Below are 5,794 nucleotides of genomic sequence, written 5' to 3'. Positions count from 1 at the left end.
TTAAATAGCCTTACAACCCAGACAGGAAACCAGCTTTTCATAAAGAGGAGAAAGTGTAGCAGCAGCAGATAGCATATACTGTAACCCATTCCAGGCACATGTTTTTCAAGACCCCAACCTGTTTACCCTTCAGTCAACTCGTTTAAACCTAACAACCATCCTGGGAGGTGAGCAGTGATTGTTTCAACATATCGCAGTTAGAGAAATAGAGGAGGTCATCTGACTGGTCCCAAGTCAGGTGTCAGAAGCAGAACTTGAACTTGAAGCTCTTGACCGCCCCACGTTGAGCACTGACCGAGCTCATCAGCATCAGCCAGGACAGATGGACGGTGGCTTTTTAACTGAGATTCAGCTAGACATTTATTGAGTGCCTACTGTTTGCCAGGCACTTCACAGAGTGGTCTCATCTCTAGGTCGATGAATTTGATCTTCCCCACAGCTCTGGGTGCAGGAATCATTTCCTCCTGTCTTTAGAGCGAGAAAACTCTCACCTAGTCCAGGCTTAAAAATAGCATCCTTCCCACTGCCTCTCACTGCTCTTCTGAGGACAAAAAGATGGGCTTCCTCTCAGAACATCTGGATGGCTTCCCTGGGCTGATGAATGTGGGGTAAAGGTACCATCCCTTCCTTCTGGCTCTGCGAAAGGAGACTCAGTGAGGATGCCCAATCCTGGTGGGGGGTCTCGGGGCCCCTCGGGAGACAGGCAGCGCAGCAGCCCCGTTCTCCTCGCTGTTCCCTCTGCCCTCTGTTGATGGGAGACGAGAAGACGGGGGCCTCTTCTCTTGGAAGCCCCAGCCAGAGGCATCTCACCACAAAGCAATTCTGCCTCATCAAAGGTAAAGACAAAAGGCAGGCTGCATCCAGCACCTCCGCCTGCGTGTTGGTTTGCTGTAAAGCAAAACAGCTGCTAAGGAATGACGGGGCTCATTGAAATAAATTCCAGCGTTTATAATCAATTACACGGCCCTGTCCAAACACCACAGCTTGATTTACGAACAATTTCAACAGTAGCTAAAGAGGCAGGTTTTCAGCTCCCTTTCAGTCCTTCCTACCAGAACTTTCTCACCTCTCCCCCCCCCCCCCCCATCTCTGGATAAAAACAAAAATGATCCCTCAGGAAACATATGATTTTTTATTTCCTTCTTCTTTTTTTATGTTTCCCCAAATCCAACAGATCATATAGCTGCTGTTTGACCTTCAGGGACGTGGCTGAGTGCTTGAATTTGCTCCAAAGGCCTTTCCTGACAGAAGGTCTTAAAATAAAGCCCTTAGGTTTTTCTCTGCACAAGCCTGCTGTCATCTCTGCCGAGAGGCTTAGCGGATGGGTAAGGACAGGCATCTGAACGGGAAGCAGCCCCTGGCCTCACTCGCAGCTCTTGCCCAGAAGGCTTGAAATGCCCCGTTCACTTCATTATTATTTTAATTTTATTTTATTGTGGGAAGAACACTTAATATGAGATCTACGCTCTTAACACATTTGGGAGTGTGCAGTACTTACGGTTGACTGTCGGTTCAGTGGTGTACGGCGGGTCTCTAAGGCTTGTTCATCTTGCTCAGCTGAAGATTTATGCCCACATGCTTCGTTTTCTCCGCCCCAGACCCTGGCAACCTCCATCCCACCCTCTGAGTCTATGAATTTGACCATATCCGATTCCTCATGTCAGTGGAATCTTGCAGTGTTTGCCCTTCTATGACTGGCTGATTTCATGTAACACACCATCCTCAAAGATTACCAATAGTGTCCCATATTGCAAACTTTTGCCCCTTTTTCAAGACTGAGTAGTATTCCACTATATGTATATACCACGTTTTCCTTATCCATTCACTCATCAATGGGCATTTAGGTTGTTTCCATAGATACACAACTCAGCAGCCTCCCTGTCATGCTCTGGGGGTCACTGCTCCTGGGACAAACCAGAGGCCTTCCAACCTAGAATTCTTTCAGAACCCTATAAGCATAAACTCTAGGAGAGAGGAAAAAAACACTTAAGAAAATTTTTATTTATTTATTTTTCTTTAAATAACCTAAAACAAATCAAAGTCAATGGGACAAGATATGGAATAACCATAATGGTCATAAAAATACATATTAAACTGAGTGCTTATTAAGTTCCAGGCACTGTAATATGCAAATTGCATAGATGATCTCATTTTATCCTCCCCAAAATGTTGGATGTAAGACCCTTCGTGATCTGGTCTGCCCCACCCTCTTCCACGTCACCTCTGTTACTCCCCCCTCGATGCAGATCACAAAATCTTAGCTGCATGGGGCTTTTTTCCTGGATGCTCCAAGCTTGTTCCCACGCCTCTTACCCACCTACTTCCCTCTTTCTCAAATTTTCCATCCCACCACCAATACCTTCACCAATATCCCATCTCTCATTCTTTCTCATCCCGTTGGTTTCAATGTAGCTTTTCCAGTCTTGTGGGATCACCTCCTCTCCTGCCCTCATTATGGTGCATCTGTATTTATTCACAGCAGACTACAATTTTGCAGAGGCTTTTCAGTTTTGTTTTGCATGTGGGTTATATATTTTCCTATTTGCCTGCTTTTTTTTTTTATATGTGAGTGTGCTTGTCTGCTTCTCCCACTAAATAATTAAACAGTTCCCGAACAGGGACTGTATGTAATTTCTTCCCCCGACTTCCTGGGCTCAAATCCTGCCTGTTTCGCATCCTAAATCTATAGCCCTAGGCTCCTGTGTCCTCTTCTGGAAAAGGCAACAGAAATCGCCCCTACCTCATGGGCCTGGGGAAAGATTAAATGAATTCTTAGACTTGAACTTGGTGCCCGGGAAGTGCTTTGTAAGTGTTTGTCATGGTCATTGTTGCATTAGTGGCTGTTTCTCCTCCTCTCCTGGCCTACTATCTGACGTACAGTAAGTGGTCACTCAGTAAATGTCTTCTGTAAGAATGCTGTTATTTTGCACATATTATCCCTACTGGAAATTGCAGGAAAGTGAAACTTTCTTAATTGGTATTCGTGGCAGTGGTAAAAAAAAAAAAAAAATGACCAATACAAACTAATATAACCACAAAATAATTGCCTCTCAGGGAGTCGGCTTCAATGAATAGATAAGAATGACCTGTGATTCCCTTGCCTTTCTCCTTTTGTATGGGAAAGAATGAATCCCAAGTGCTTCGGAATAATTTGTTCTCTTAAATAGTGTAAACATCACCGGGACCATCTGTGTGCATTATTGATTTTCCCATTTAGTCCATTCTTTTTAGACAGCGCACAGGAGCCTTGGGCTGAAAAGTCCCCAGCTCCCCAAGTAAAGGAATCGAAGTGAGCACGGCCTCTTCACACCCTTTGTGGGCCACCCTCTGCCTGCCGTGGGGACGGGCCTCAGAGGTGTCTTTGTGGTCCGTCAGAGGAAGGACACTTTCTCATCAGAGCATCAACACTGACAAGGAGGTGACAGTCACTCACAGAGCCTAGTTCTAGTGGCTCATTCCTGGACAAAAATCCAGTCTCCATGAATTAGTAGTTATATAAGCTTGGGTGAATTACTGAGTCCCTCTGAACCTCAGTTTTCTCATCTATAAAACGGGAATAATCATGGTTTCTATTACAGGGTAGGTGTAAGTTGATGGATGGATGGTGTCTGGCACAATGCCTACTCTATTATAAGCACTTATATATCAAAGTTCACTCTTATTATTTCTAAAACAAATAAATGCATTTAGTAATGACATGAGCCAGTGGGGGGAAATAGACTTTGACAAAAGGTCTCAGCCCAGTGCTGACACTTACTTATGAGAACCATACCTTGTCTTTGGTCAAGTTACTCAGCACTGTGGGACCTTGGGATCACTCATTTTTCAGTGATAATGACATATGTAAAAGTGCATGGCTAAGACACACCAGCTGGGAGTGATCAGCAGTCGTAGCATAGGAAGTTATGTGACATTCATGGAGGCATGGCCAAGCTTTTATCCCAGTTCTGCCCCTGCAGGTGCGTTAAGAGGAAGCCAGCCTTCCCGATGTTGGCGGGGAACAGTGCGCGAGGCTGCACAGCCCATGGGTGAAGGGGAAGCAGTTCAGCTGAAGTGCAATGGCCGGGATTGGTGGGAGATAACCCTGCCAAGGAAGGTCAAGGGTAGTGCTTACGGGTACTTGCTGGGGAGGCCATAGCAATCTTTATGAAAACCTTAACAAAGTTTATCCTCATTTTCCAGGTGAGGAAATTGAGATGCAGACAGGCTAAGGACCCCCACGGCCCCACACACACACACAGCAAAAACCTGAATCCAGATCAATCTGCTTTCATTTTGAAGCTCCAGCCATATTACCCTTCTTTCTGTGCCTGCAAAGTGTTACCTTTATTCCTACCACAGGGCCTTTGCATATGCTGCCTCCACCACCTGGAACACTTCTCCCTATCTCCCACAGCCTTCAGTTGAACGTTGTCAGTTTGGCACCCCCTCCTCAAGGATTTGAGCTCCCAACCAAATCCAATCTTCTATTAGACACCCCCAAAGCCACAGTCCCCTTAGAATAGCACTCCTCACAGTTGTAACTTTATATTTATCTGTGTGATTATCTGATTAATATGTCTCCCCCACCGGGCAGTAAGTTCTCGGAAACTGGGACCCTGCTAGTTCTCTGCACAGTGAATGGCCCATAAAATGTATTTAATACATAGATATGGAATGAACAAAGAAATGAATGAGTGGATGATAATAACACCTGTGAATGTGATTAGGAAAATGAAACCAGAAATCAGAACACCAGACCCACCATCAAGGTCTCCCCTCTTCACTTGTGCTTAACATATGTGCTAGGGATACCATGGGCTAATTCCTGAAACTCTAGGGATTTGTGCTGGACGATGCCGGGGGCGGGAGGGAAATGTGTCTGACAGCTTCCTCCTTTGGGAAAAGAGGGTTGGTGGGGTGGAGGGTAGGGGAAAGGGGGAATCACAAACAATTTCTTCTTTAATTAGAGCTCTGTCGGCTTCAGTTAGCCTGGGTGTTTGTTCCCTTGTGTGTGTCAGGAAATTTGGAACTGACCCCAAGCTTGTGAAATAATTAGTACAATAGTGCCGATCTAGCCATTTCTGAAAAGAGTAATTTACTCCCAGCATAGCCTCCCGGCAGAGCCACTCATTAATCAAACCAGGCCGCGTACATCAAAGCAGGTCCCCCTTTCCGCCGTGGCATCCATCATCCAGCCATTAGAAGCCGCAGAAGCCTGAACCAATATACTGCCTTTGTTGGGCTGAGCCCACCTCCCGTTGCCACCGGCTGCTCAGAGCAGGGAGAGCACAGCAGCCACCCCTGGGATGCGAGAGCAGGACCCCTGCCCCTCTGGGTTTATGGAAACCTCACCTGTGTGCAGTCCAAAGACAGTTTACAGCCGTCATCAACTGCTCAGTGAGATGTCCTGCCTGACCACCGGAAGCAACGGACCCACCTGTCTTTACTGATCACTCTTGATCACATTCCTTCCTACTGCCCGTGTCTACTGGAAATGATCTTGTCCATTTGTTTACTTACCCTTTATTTTCTGTCTCTAGCCCCAGAGAGTATAAACATCAAGAGAAGAACTTTGCCATCTTTACCGTTTTAGCTCCTGAGCCTCGCACAGTGCCTGGCAGGCAGAAAAAGTTTAAGAAATTGTTTCTGAATAAATGAACGAGGGCCCGTTCATATCTCTCAGGACTCTTCTTAGCTAAAGTTCCCTTTTCATCCCAAGAATCCCCATAGCCCTTTCCTTTAAAGTCTGTAAGCTCTCATAACAGTCTACCTTGTTAATGAATTTGTTCATTTTTCTCAGTTTCTCTATTTA

This window comes from Saccopteryx bilineata, chromosome 4, assembly GCF_036850765.1.
Source record: "Saccopteryx bilineata isolate mSacBil1 chromosome 4, mSacBil1_pri_phased_curated, whole genome shotgun sequence".
Taxonomy (NCBI): domain Eukaryota; kingdom Metazoa; phylum Chordata; class Mammalia; order Chiroptera; family Emballonuridae; genus Saccopteryx; species Saccopteryx bilineata.
The sequence above is the reverse complement of the archived record's forward strand: the minus strand, read 5'-3'. Positions refer to the sequence as shown.